The following is a 13,742-nucleotide window of genomic DNA, read 5'->3' as shown; positions in this document are numbered from 1 at the left end:
AGTCATGTCCGACTATTTTTGACTCCATAGACTGCAGCATGCCAGGCTTCCCTGTCCTTCCCTGTCTCCCGGAGTTTGCTCAAACTCATGTCCTTTGAGTCAGTGATGCCATCCAACCATCTCATCCTCTGCCACCCCTTTCTCCTCTTGCCCTCAATCTTTCCCAGCATCAGGGTCTTTTCCAATGAGTCAGCTCTTTGCATTAGGTGGCCAAAGTATTAGAGCTTCATCTTCAGCATCAGTCCTTCCAATGGATATTCAGGACTGATTTCCTTTAGGATTGTCTGGTTTGATCTCCTTGCAGTCCAAGGTACTCTCAAGAGTCTTTTCCAGCACCACAGTTCAAAAGGATCAATTTTTCTGGTGCTCAGCCTTCTTTATGGTCCAACTCTCACATTCATATCTGAGTGAAAGTGAAAGTGAAGTCACTCAGTCATGTCCGACTCTTTGCGACCCCATGGATTTGAGCCTGCCAGGCTTCTCCATCCATGGGATTTTCCAGGCAAGAATACTGGAGTGGGTTGCCATTGCCTTCTCCAGGGGATCTTCCCAACACAGGGATTGAGCCCGGGTCTTCCACTTTACAGGCAGACTCTTTACCATCCGAGCCACACTTGTACATGACCACTAGAATAAAAAAATGAACTTTAAGGTTCTTATCTTCCTAATCTTGTGTTTGATTAATCTAAAGAGAAGCAATATATTGAACATCAAGTGTGGTAGGTAGCAAGGTGGAAGGGTAAACCATACCTCTGAAGCTTCCTACCCTGGTTGCCATTAGTGATAATATATCCCCAGCTTCTGGGCCAGGGAGGAGGCAGTCCTTGTGGTGTGGGTTTGTCTCTTTAACAACAGGGGCTTTAGCCTTTAGCCTGAACCCTGCTTTAGCCTCTACCCTCATTACCAAAGGTCCAGAAGAAGTCCTCACATCTCCTGTAATCAGGAGAAAACCACAAAGGCCCCTCTCTCTTTCTCTTTTCACAACTTTTCACAGCCAATTTGACCATTATTATAATTATTATTTTGATTAAAATTTTTTCTTTTTGGTTGCACTGAGTCTTCACAGCTGCATGCAGTCTTCCTCTGGTGGCGTAAACAAGCGCTACTCTTCATTGCCGTGCACGGGCTTCTTACTGTGTTGGCTTTTCTCTTACTGCAGAGCATAGGCTCTAGGCGCTCAGGCTCCAGTAGCTACAGCCTGTGGGCTCTGTAGTCGTGGCTCCTGGGCTCTCGAGTGCAGGTTCAGTAGCTGTGGTGCAGGGGCTTAGTGGCCCCGAGCATGTGGAATCTTCCTGGACCAGGTATAGAATCTGTGTCCCCTGCATTGGTTTCTTACCACTGTACCACCAGGGAAGTCCTTGTATTATTATTTTTTCATCCACCAAGACTGAATTTACCCAGTTCTTTAGCTCAGCTTATGTTCAGTTACCATGAAGTCTCCGATTCCCGTGTAGCCCTTTACCTCCAACATTCTAATTCATCTCATGATAAATATTCCCTATTCTGTTCAGGATTCTCAGGCCAACAGAAACAAAATCCCCTATGTCCTGTTGCCTTTTGGTTTTCATTCAGAGAAGATGTTGCAGACACAGGAAATGTTGCTACTGTTAAGACTGAATGCAGACCTCCAACTAATAAAAATAAATGGGAAAAAAAAAAGACCGAAAGCAGGAAGACAACTGGGGAAGTTCTTAAATGTGAGTTCCTGTGCAAAATGTGGCTCAAAAGTCCCTCTCCTTTTTCATAAAGACACAGAGGTCCTTGTGGATCCGGTAGCTCCTTGAGATGATTACAAAGTGCTGAAAAGTCTTAGACAACTCCTGGGGTGCCTTCTGACCACATGCATTTAAAACTGGGTCAAAGCATCCTGTTGCCTAAGAGGGGAAGACATTGAGGAGCGAGGGCATTTGCATTCAAGAGGCTGCTTATTATTCTGAAAAGGATCCTGGACCGGAGTCAGGCAACTTGGGTTTTTCCATAAACTGGCTGTATAGAAATGTCCTGTCAAACCACTGTTTCCCAAACACCAGTCCACGGACTAGCCCATCAGAATCACTGGGGAGCTCTCAGAATTCAGATTCCAGGTCCCACCACTGAGACACTGGTTTGGCAGGTCTGGGGTGAGACCTAGGACCTGACATACATGTCTTTACTTTTAATGTGGAAAATTCAAATATACGCAAAAGTCGAGAAAGTAGTATAATGAATCCCCTCGACTACATCACTTGGTGTCAACAATTATTTCACAGCCTTTTCAATCTGTATAAATCTCAGACATGATTTCAATCATACATATTTTAGTATGTTTTTCTAAAACATACAGACTTTAAAAATACCCACAGTGCCATTATACACCAGAAAAAAATAAAGAGTAATCCCTTAATATCATAAAAAATTCTGTCAGTGTTCACAAATCCATAATTGCCTTTATTTAAAAAAAAAAATCCCCCCCCCCCCCATTTGTTTGAATTGAAATCCAAGAAAATGTCCTGCATTATGACGGGCTATTGATCTCTTGTTGTTGTTGTTGTTTAGTCACTAAGTGTCTGACTCTTGGTGACCCCATGGAGTGTAGTCTGCCAGGCTCCTCTGTCCATGGGATTTCCCAGGCAAGAATACTGGAGTGGGTTGCCATTTCCTTCACCAGGAGATCTTCTCGACCCAGGGATCGAACCCACATTTCCTGCATTGGCAGACGGATTCTTTACTACTGAGCTACCTGGGAAGGCAAGGTACCTCTTAAGTAACTTTTCATCCATTGGTATCCTTCTTTTTAATTTTTTTTTCCACTTTAAAGCTTTTGTTGAAGAAACTAGGTGTGTGTCCTGAAGATTTTCTCATAGTTTGGATTTTGCTGATTGCCCCTCTTTCTTCCACCATGTTTATTTTCTGTGAAGCAATAATTTGATCTAGAGGTTTGATTTGATGTAAGTTCAAAAGTTTTGGCAATTGATGGGCGGGGAGTTAGGGGAGAAAGGATACATGTAAACATATGGTTGAGTCCCTTCACTGTTCACCTGAAACTATCACATCATTGTTAATCACCTATACCTCAATAGAAAAGAAAAAGTTGAAATTTTTTAAAAAAAGTTCTGTCAAGGAAACTTCATAAGAGGTGGTGTGTACTTTCATTAGGGTCTGCTTGTGTCTATTTTTGTGGCATTAGCAGCCATTGATGGTCATTGCCTGTGTCCATTAATTCATTATAGTAGCATATGGTGACATCCTAAGTTTATCATTCCTTTTTCATTTGTTAGCTGGGATGATGCAAAAAACTTCCCTTCATCTATTATTTGCTTAGTCTACAGTTCAAATAGGAAAGGCAGCCTAAATGCTGGATTCTTTCCCTTTATTTTCCAGTTTTAAAAATCTTTTTTTTTTTTTTTTTTCTGGTGATGTCACATGGCATGCAGGATCTTAGTTCCCTGATCAGGGATCAAACCCATGCCCCCCACATTGGGAGCATGGAGTCTTAACCACTGGACCTCCAGGAAAGTCCCTCAAAATCTTTTTTGATGCATTACATCCTTCAAAGTGACCATTAAAGTTTTGTTATGATTATTATTAACATTATATAACCTCATAGATTTAAGGTATTTGATATGCTTTAACCCTGAGACTTTTTGACACAAAACATTGGTTTTTTCATAGCTTCCTTATTTTCTGAAATGACAAATTCTCCAGACTCATCTTATACATTTTTTTACCTTCAGGCCTAAAGTAGCCACTTCTCAAGCTTTCTCAACAATATGGAACTCATATTATTAAAAGACTCCTCAGGTAATTCTGTTATGAAGCCAAGTTTGGAAACCAGTGGGTTGGAAATGAAGTTCATTCCAACTCCAAAATGCTATTTTTTTTCCTCTTGCCAATTAAAATAGCAAAAATATATTTGAAATTACTTTAAAATGTTTATAAGAAATACAAATATCTTCTTATCTGATATTCTCTTTATTTGCTCACTGCATTTGAAATTGGTACAACTTTTAAAAGTGCACTTTGACCATACCCTGAATATTTTCATACTCTTTGACTCAGAAATCCTGCTTTTAGAAATCTGGTTTAAGGAAATAAAAAAAATGGAAACAACAGGGCCTGGGGAAAGGGGGCACAGAGCATAAGGCACAGCCTAGAGTTGGGGCAGGGACGTTACCCAGGAAGTGATGGGGGAGGGGACACAAACCCCAGGCTGAGAAGAGTCAGTGGGGCGACAGCGGATGTGATGGTGCCTCCCCTTCATCTTACCCGACCTTGGTCTCCATCATGCTCACAAACAGTCCAGCTACAAGTGTGGGCTTGGGGTCTTTTGAAACTTCTAGTCTCCTTGGTGGACCCTCAGGCATTTATTTCATCACTGGGAGGACTGCAGTTCAGCTTTCACGCAAAGGACTTCACTGAATGGGGCTTGATGGTAGGGATGACTGTCCAGTCTTGCAGGCTAAAGAAATGGCATCCTGGTAACCATGGAGGTCAATGAATATTTGTCTGAAGTTTGCCCTTTCAATTGTTTAGACTCAGAACAAGTGCCTTTGGGTTGTGTTATTTATCAGTATGTGAAGCATCTTTTCTCAAACTGCTCCTCACATCTGGAAGGCACACCCCTGGCTTTCTCTCTCTCTCTCTCTCTTGTTAGGTGATGGAACCTGAAAGGGAGGAAGTGGGTAAGCCCAGGCCAACTGCCAGCACCTGACTGGCCCCGATGACCCTATTCCTTGACCTCTAGTCATGGGTTCTCACAGCCCCAGGTTTTCCCCCTCAACTGTGGGACTGGTTAGAAAAGCAGTTAGTGGGGAGGAGCCAAGATGGCGGAGGAATAGGACGGGGAGACCACTTTCTCTACTACAAATTCATCAAAAGAATAACCAAACGCAGAGCAAACTTCACAAAACAATTTCTGATCGCTAGCTGAGGTCATCAGGTGCCCAGAAAAGCAACCCATTGTCTTTGAAAGGAGGTAGGACAAAATATAAAAGATAAAAAGAGAGACAAAAGAGCTAAGGACGGAGATCCGTCCCGGGAAGGGAGTCTTAATAGAGGAAGTTTCCAAACACCAGGAAACCCTTGCACTGGTCAGTCTGGGGGAAGTTTTTGAATCTTGGAGGGCAACCAAGGGGAACAATAAATAAAACCCACAGATTATGTGCCTAGAAGCAACTCCCAGCAGAAAAGTACCCCAGACACTGGCATCCACCACCAGCAAGTGGGGGTGGAATGGAGAGGAGCGAAGGGTAAGGACCGGGCCTGAGTGCCCTGAGGACAATCAGAGGGAGCTTTTGTGAGTTACCAACTTAAACTGTGGGACAGCAAAAGAGAGAGAGAGAAAATTAACCAGCCCGAACACATTGCCAGCCGTTCGCAGAACAAAGGGTCTGAGCAAGTCCAGGAAAGAGCTAGCCTGCAACGGACCGGCCCAGCCCCACCGGAGGCTGGAGGCAGGAGGGAGGGGAAAGGGGCAGACTTGGCCCCAAGGACCGCATCCCCTACCGCACTGCAAACAGGCCTCCAGTTTCTAACCAAAGACCTCCTGAGATCCTGGATGGTCGACATCCGCCGGGAGGGTCGCGGCGAGACACAGGGCGCACGCACCCGACCGGCGCGGGCGGGGACTGGGGCTGGGGACGCGGAGGGCAGAAGGCACACGCACCCGACTGGCACGGGCAGAAACTGAGACTGGGACCATGGAGGGGAGAAGGCGCACCGCACCCGGGGAGAGTGCGCCCGTCAAGCTCCTGGCTGCCTGAGCCGCTCTGATGGGGAAGGCACAAAAAGCAGGCGCAGCTTTTTGTTCCGTGCTTTTGTGGAACACCTAAGGGCTGGAACCACGCGCAGCGCAGGGCACGCTCCATATAGAACAGCCGGGAGCCTGAGCAGCGTAGACGGGGAAAGCAGTACCAGCCCCTCACCGCAGCGCGAAGGAACTAACAACCTGAATAAGAGTCCTCCTCCGCCCGCCTGTGTCAGGGTGGAAATTAGACACTGAAGAGACCGGCAAACAGAAGCCAAATAAACAAAGGGAACCGCTTCAGAAGGGACAGGTGCAACAGATTAAAATCCCTGTAGAGAACACTGACTACACCAGAAGGGGCTTATAGATATCAAGAAGTGTAAGCTGGAACGAGGAGCTGTCTGAAACTGAACCGAACCCACACTGACCGCAACAGCTCCAGAGAAATTCCTAGATCTATTTTTACTTTTTTTTTTTAATTAAAAAAAATTTGCTTTACTTCTTTTATCTTTTTTCTCTTTTATTTTCTTTTAAAATTCCGTATTACTCCCCCATTACTCCTTAACTTTCATTTTCATAGATTTTTACGATTTTTTTAATTAGGAAAAAATTTTTTTTATTTTTTTTTTTATTTTTTTTTTCCTTTTTCTTTTCTATTTTCTATTTTTGTTTTTCTCTTATTTCCTTTTAAAGTCCTCTATTACTCCTCTACTACTCCTTAATTTTCATTTTCATTACACTATAACCTTACAAAAAAGAGAGAGAAACCCTGTTTTTAAACCGAACTTCATATATATTTCAAAATTTTTTTGTGTATTTTGGTTTTTGTTTTCAATATAGTATTTTTAAGAGTCTAACCTCTACTCTAGATTTTTAATCTTTGTTTTTCAGTATATGATATAAATTGTGGACATTTAAGAATCCAATATTCAGTTCCCATTTTTATTCAGGAGTGTGTTGATTATTCTCTCCCAATCTTGACTCTCCGTTTTCTACTTCAGAACACCTCTATTTCCTCCTTTCCCCTGCTCTGCCCAATCCAATTCTGTGAATCTTTGTGGGTGTCTGGGCCATGGAGAACACTCTGGGAACAGACAACTGCGTAGATCTGTCTCTCTCCTCTTGAGTCCTCCTTTTTCTCCTCCTGCTCATCTCTATCACCCTCCTCCCTCTCCTCTTCTTCATGTAACTCTGTGAACCTCTCTGGGTGTCCCTAACGAGGGAGAATCTTTTCACCATTAACCTAGAAGTTTTATTATCAGTGCTGTATAGTTGGAGAAGTCTTGAGACTACTGTAAGAATAAAACTGAAATCCAGAGGGAGGAGACTTAAGCCCAAAACCTGAGAACACCAGAAAACTCCAGAATACATGGAACTTTAAGTAATAAGAGACTGTCCAAAAGCCTCCATACCTACACTGAAACCAACCACCACCCAAGAGCCAATACGTTTTAGAGCAAGACATACCACGCAAATTCTCCAGCAACGCAGGAACATAGCCCTGAACGTCAACATACAGGCTACACAAGGTCACACCTAACACATAGACCCATCTCAAAACTCATTACTGGGCACTCCATTGCACTCCAGAGAGAAGAAATCAAGTTCCATGCACCAGAACACCGACGCAAGCTTCCCTAACCAGGAAACCTTGACAAGCCAATTGTCCAACCCCCTCACTGGCTGAAACCTCCACAATAAAAAGGAACCACAGACCTCCAGAATACAGAAAGCCCACTCCAGACACAGCAATCTAAACAAGATGAAAAGGCAGAGAAATACCCAACAGGTAACATGAAAATTGCCCATCAAGTCAAACAAAAGAGGAGGAGATAAGGAATCTACCTGAAAAAGAATTTAGAATAATGATAATAAAAATGATCCAAAATCTTGAAAACAAAATGGAGTTACAGATAAATAGCCTGGAGACAAAGATTGAAAAGATGCAAGAAATGTTTAATAAAGACCTAGAAGAAATTAAAAAGAGTCAATTAAAAATGAATAATGCAATAAATGAGATCAAAACACTATGGAGGGAACCAAGAGTAGAATAACGGAGACAGAAGATAGGATAAGTGAGGTAGAAGATAAAATGGTGCAAATAAATGAAGCAGAGAGGAAAAAAGAAAAAAGACTCAAAAGAAATGAGGACAACCTCAGGGACCTCTGGGACAATGTGAAACACCCCAACATTTGAATCATAGGAGTCCCAGAAGAAGAAGACAAAAAGAAAGGCCATGAGAAAATACTCGGGGAGATAATAGCTGAAAACTTCCCTAAAATGGGGAAGGAAATAGCCACCCAAGTCCAAGAAACCCAGAGAGTCCCAAACAGGATAAACCCAAGGCGAAACACCCCAAGACACATATTAATCAAATTAACAAAGATCAAACACAAAGAACAAATATTAAAAGCAGCCACGGAGAAACAACAAATAACACACAAAGGGATTCCCATAAGGATAACAGCTGATCTATCAATAGAAACCCTCCAGGCCAGAAGGGAATGGCAGGACATACTTAAAGTAATGAAAGAGAATAACCTACAACCTAGATTACTGTACCCAGCAAGGATCTCATTCAGATATGAAGGAGAATTCAAAAGCTTTACAGACAAGCAAAAGCTGAGAGAATTCAGCCCCACCAAACCAGCTCTTCAACAAATGCTAAAGGATCTTCTCTAGACAGGAAACACAGAAAGGCTGTATAAATGTGAACCCAAAACAACAAAGTAAATGGCAACGGGACCATACCTATCAATAATTACCTTAAATGTAAATGGGTTGAATGCCCCAACCAAAAGACAAAGACTGGCTGAATGGATACAAAAACAAGACCTCTATATATGCTGTCTACAAGAGACCCACCTCAAAACAAGAGACACATACAGACTAAAAGTGAAGGGCTGGAAAAAAATATTTCACGCAAACAGAGACCAAAAGAAAGCAGGAGTCGCAATACTCATATCAGATAAAATAGACTTTCAAATAAAGGATGTGAAAAGAGACAAAGAAGGACACTACATAATGATCAAAGGATCAATCCAAGAAGAAGATATAACAATTATAAATATATATGCACCCAACATAGGAGCACCGCAATATGTAAGGCAAACGCTAACGAGTATGAAAGAGGAAATTAATAGTAACACAATAATAGCAGGAGACTTTAATACCCCACTCACAACTATGGATAGATCAACTAAACAGAAAATTAACAAGGAAACACAAACCTTAAATGACACAATGGACCAGCTAGACCTAATTGATATCTATAGGACATTTCACCCCAAAACAATCAACTTCACTTTTTCTCTAGTGCACATGGAACCTTCTCCAGAATAGATCACATCCTGGGCCATAAATCTACTCTTGGAAAATTCAAAAAAATTGAAATCATTCCAGTCATCTTTTCTGACCACAGTGCAGTAAGATTAGATCTCAATTACAGGAAAAAAAATTGTTAAAAATTCAAACATATGGAGGCTAAATAACATGCTTCTGAATAACCAACAAATCATAGAAGAAATCAAAAAAAGAAATCAAAATATGCATAGAAATGAATGAAAATGAAAACACAACAACCCAAAACCTATGGGACACTGTAAAAGCAGTGCTAAGGGGAAGGTTCATAGCATTACAGGCTTACCTCAAGAAACAAGAAAAAAGCCAAAGAAATAACCTAACTCTACACCTAAAGCAATTAGAGAAGAAAGAAATGAAGAACCCCAGGGTTAGTGAAAAGAAGTCTTAAAAATTAGGGCAGAAATAAATGCAAAAGAAGCTAAAGAGACCATAGCAAAAATCAACAAAGCTAAAAGCTGGTTTTTTGAAAAAATAAACAAAATTGACAAACCATTAGCAAGACTCATTAAGAAACAAAGGGAGAAGAACCAAATTAACAAAATTAGAAATGAAAATGGAGAGATCACAACAGACAACACTGAAATACAAAGGATCATAAGAGACTACTACCAGCAGCTCTATGCCAATAAAATGGACAACTTGGATGAAATGGACAAGTTCTTAGAAAAGTATAACTTTCCAAAACTGAACCAGGAAGAAATAGAAGATCTTAACAGAGTCATCACAGCAAGGAGACCAAAACTGTAGTCAGAAATCTTCCAGCAAACAAAAGCCCAGGACCAGATGGCTTCACAGCTGAATTCTACCAAAAATTTAGAGAAGAGCTAATACCTGTCTTACTCAAACTCTTCCAGAAAATTGCAGAAGAAGGTAAACTTCCAAACTCATTCTATGAGGTCTCCATCACCCTAATTCCAAAACCAGACAAAGATGCCACAAAAAAAGAAAACTACAGGCCAATATCACTGATGAACATAGATGCAAAAATCCTTAACAAAATTCTAGCAAACAGAATCCAACAACATATTAAAAAAATCATACACCATGCCCAACTGGGCTTTATCCCAGGAATGCAAGGATTCTTTAATATCCACAAATCAATCAATGTAATATACCACATTAACAAATTGAAAGATAAAAACCATATGATTATCTCAATAGATGCAGAGAAAGCCTTTGACAAAATTCAACACTCATTTATGATTAAAACTCTCCAGAAAGCAGGAATAGGAGGAACATACCTCAACATAATAAAAGCTATATATGACAAACCCACAGCAAGCATCACCCTTAATGGTGAAAAATTGAAAGCATTTCCCCTGAAATCAGGAACAAGACAAGGGTGCCCACTCTCACCACTACTATTCAACATAGTGTTGGAGGTTTTGGCCACAGCAATCAGAGCAGAAAAAGAAGTAAAAGGAATCCAGATAAGAAAAGAAGAAATGAAACTCTCGCTGTTTGCAGATGACATGATCCTCTACATAGAAAACCCTAAAGACTCTTCCAGAAAATTACTAGAGCTAATCAATGAATATAGTAAAGTTGCAGGATATAAAATTAACACACAGAAATCCCTTGCATTCCTATACACTAACAATGAAAAAACAGAAAGAGAAATTAAGGAAACAATACCATTTACCATTGCAACAAAAGGAATAAAATACTTAGGAGTATATCTACCTAAAGAAACAAAAGACCTGTACATAGAAAACTATAAAACACTGATGAAAGAAATCAAAGAGGACACAAACAGATGGAGAAACATACCGTGTTCATGGATTGGAAGAATCAATATTGTCAAAATGGCTATTCTACCCAAAGCAATCTATAGATTCAATGCGATCCCTATCAAGCTACCAACGGTATTTTTCACAGAACTAGAACAAATAATTTCACAATTTGTATGGAAACACAAAAAACCTCAAATAGCCAAATTAATCTTGAGAAAGAAGAATGGAACTGGAGGAATCAACCTGCCTGACTTCAGACTCTACTACAAAGCCACAGTCATCAAGACAGTATGGTACTGGCACAAAGACAGAAATATAGATCAATGGAACAGAATAGAAAGCCCAGAGATAAATCCAAGAACCTATGGACACCTTATCTTTGACAAAGGAGGCAAGGATATACAATGGAAAAAAGACAACCTCTTTAACAAGTGGTGCTGGGAAAACTGGTCAACCACCTGTAAAAGAATGAAACTAGAACACTTTCTAACACCATACACAAAAATAAACTCAAAATGGATTAAAGATCTAAATGTAATAACAGAAACTACAAAACCCCTAGAGGAGAACATAGGCAAAACACTCTCCGACATAAATCACAGCAGGATTCTCTATGACCCACCTCACAGAATGTTGGAAATAAAAGCAAAAATAAACAAATGGGACCTAATGAAACTTAAAAGCTTTTGCACAACAAAGGAAACTATAAGCAAGGTGAAAAGACAGCCCTCAGATTGGGAGAAAATAATAGCAAATGAAGCAACAGACAAAGGATTAATCTCAAAAATACACAAGCAACTCCTGCAGCTCAATTCCAGAAAAATAAATGACCCAATCAAAAAATGGGCCAAAGAACTAAACAGACATTTCTCCAAAGAAGACATACAGATGGCTAACAAACACAGGAAAAGATGCTCAACATCACTCATTATCAGAGAAATGCAAATCAAAACCACAATGAGGTACCATTACACACCAGTTAGGATGGCTGCTATCCAAGTCTCAAGAAATAAATGCTGGAGAGGGTGTGGAGAAAAGGGAACCCTCTTACACTGTTGGTGGGAATGCAAACTAGTACAGCCATTATGGAAAACAGTGTGGAGATTTCTTAAAAAACTGGAAATAGAACTGCCATATGACCCAGCAATACCACTTCTGGGCATACACACTGAGGAAACCAGATCTGAAGGAGACACATGCACCCCAATGTTCATCACAGCACTGTTTATAATAGCCAGGACATGGAAGCAACCTAGATGCCCATCAGCAGACAAATGGATAAGGAAGCTGTGGTACATATACACCATGGAATATTACTCAGCCGTTAAAAAGAATTCATTTGAATCAGTTCTAATGAGATGGATGAAACTGGAGCCCATTATACAGAGTGAAGTAAGCCAGAAAGATAAAGAACATTACAGCATACTAACACATATATATGGAATTTAGAAAGATGGTAATGATAATCCTATATGCAAAACAGAAAAAGAGACACAGATGTACAGAACAGACTTTTGGACTCTGTGGGAGAAGGCAAGGGTGGGATGTTTTGAAAGAATAGCATGTATATTATCTATAGTGAAACAGATCACCAGCCCAGGTGGGATGCATGAGACAAGTGCTCGGGCCTGGTGCACTGGGAAGACCCAGAGGAATCGGGTGGATAGGGAGGTGGGAGGGGGGATTGGGATGGGGAATACATGTAACTCCATGGCTGATTCATGTCAATGTATGACAAAACCCACTGCAATGTTGTGAAGTAATTAGCCTCCAACTAATAAAAATAAATGGAAAAAAAGTGCAAAAAAAAAAAAAGAAAAGCAGTTAGGAGCCACATTATAAGACTTGGAATGAGAGGCTGAGAATTTTGGACTTTCTTCTATAGGAAATACAGGCATTTTTGAGCAAAAGGGATTTGATCTGACCTGTAATTTTTGACGTTGGCATAAAGTAGTGTCAGGGGGAGGCTGACCAGAGCTGGAGGCTGAGTGAGGAAGCAGCAGAAGGGGTAGTCTAGATCTCCTGCTGGAGAAAAGGCTGCTGTTATTTTCTAAATTTGATTGCCTTTCCCTCCTTTGGACCATGAGTATTAGTCCCACTGCTGCTATAACAGATAACCACAAACTTGGTGGCTTAAGTCAACACAAAGTTGTTCACTTATGGTTCTGGAATTCAGAAGTCTAAAATCCTGGTGTTGGCAGAGCTTCGTTCCTTCTGGAAGCTTGTCTTTGCCTTTTCTAGTTTCTGGAGGAGCCATCTTGGTTTGGGCTACTTCCTGAACCTTCAAGTATGTGACTCCAACCTCTGCTTTCATCTTCATATCACCTTTTTTTTTTCTTTCTTTTTTAAGTTGATGTCTTTTTTTCTTTCTTTTTCTTTTAAGATTTTTTTTTTTTTTAATGTGGACCATTTTAAAGTCTTTATTGGATTTGTTACAGTATTGCCTCTGTTTTATGTTTCGGTTCTTTCTCTGAGAGGCATGTGGACTCCCAACTTCCCAGCCAGGGATTGAACCCGAACTCCCTGCATAGGGGGATGAGGTCTTAATCACTAGACTACAAGGTAAGTCCCTCAGATCTCCTTTTTCTGACTTTGACTCTCTTGCCTGTCTCTTCTTGAAAGAAAGTGAAAGTGAAGTTGCTCAGTCTTGTTGGACACTTTGCGACCCCAGGCTACTCCGTCCATGGGATTTTCTAGGCAAGAGTACTGGAGTGGGTTGTCATTTCCTTCTCCAGGGAATCTTCCCGACCCAGGGATTGAACCCAGGTCTCCCTCATTGTAGACAGACACTTTACTGTCTGAGCCACCAGGGAAGACAGTGTCTCTTCTTAGGATACTGTAATCCATTGGGTCCACTCATATAATCTGAGACAGTCTCTCTATCACAAGATTTTGAACTTGATAAGATCTGCAAAGTCCT

The 13,742-nt window shown here is 40.9% G+C and overlaps 1 long non-coding RNA gene across 1 annotated transcript; it reads right to left on the bottom strand.

Annotated features, from left to right (window-relative positions):
- Nucleotides 1-3,945: 3,945 nt before the first annotated feature.
- Nucleotides 3,946-5,588, bottom strand: LOC139034675 (uncharacterized). The gene is made up of 2 exons (XR_011487168.1): nt 5,485-5,588; nt 3,946-4,643 (listed from the first exon to the last, which is right to left on the bottom strand). It is a non-coding gene; the product is annotated as an uncharacterized lncRNA (long non-coding RNA).
- Nucleotides 5,589-13,742: the final 8,154 nt, after the last annotated feature.

Source organism: Odocoileus virginianus, chromosome 4 (assembly GCF_023699985.2).
Source record: "Odocoileus virginianus isolate 20LAN1187 ecotype Illinois chromosome 4, Ovbor_1.2, whole genome shotgun sequence".
Taxonomy (NCBI): Eukaryota; Metazoa; Chordata; class Mammalia; order Artiodactyla; family Cervidae; genus Odocoileus; species Odocoileus virginianus.
Note: the sequence above shows the minus strand (reverse complement) of the source record. Positions and strands in the feature narration are given on the sequence as shown.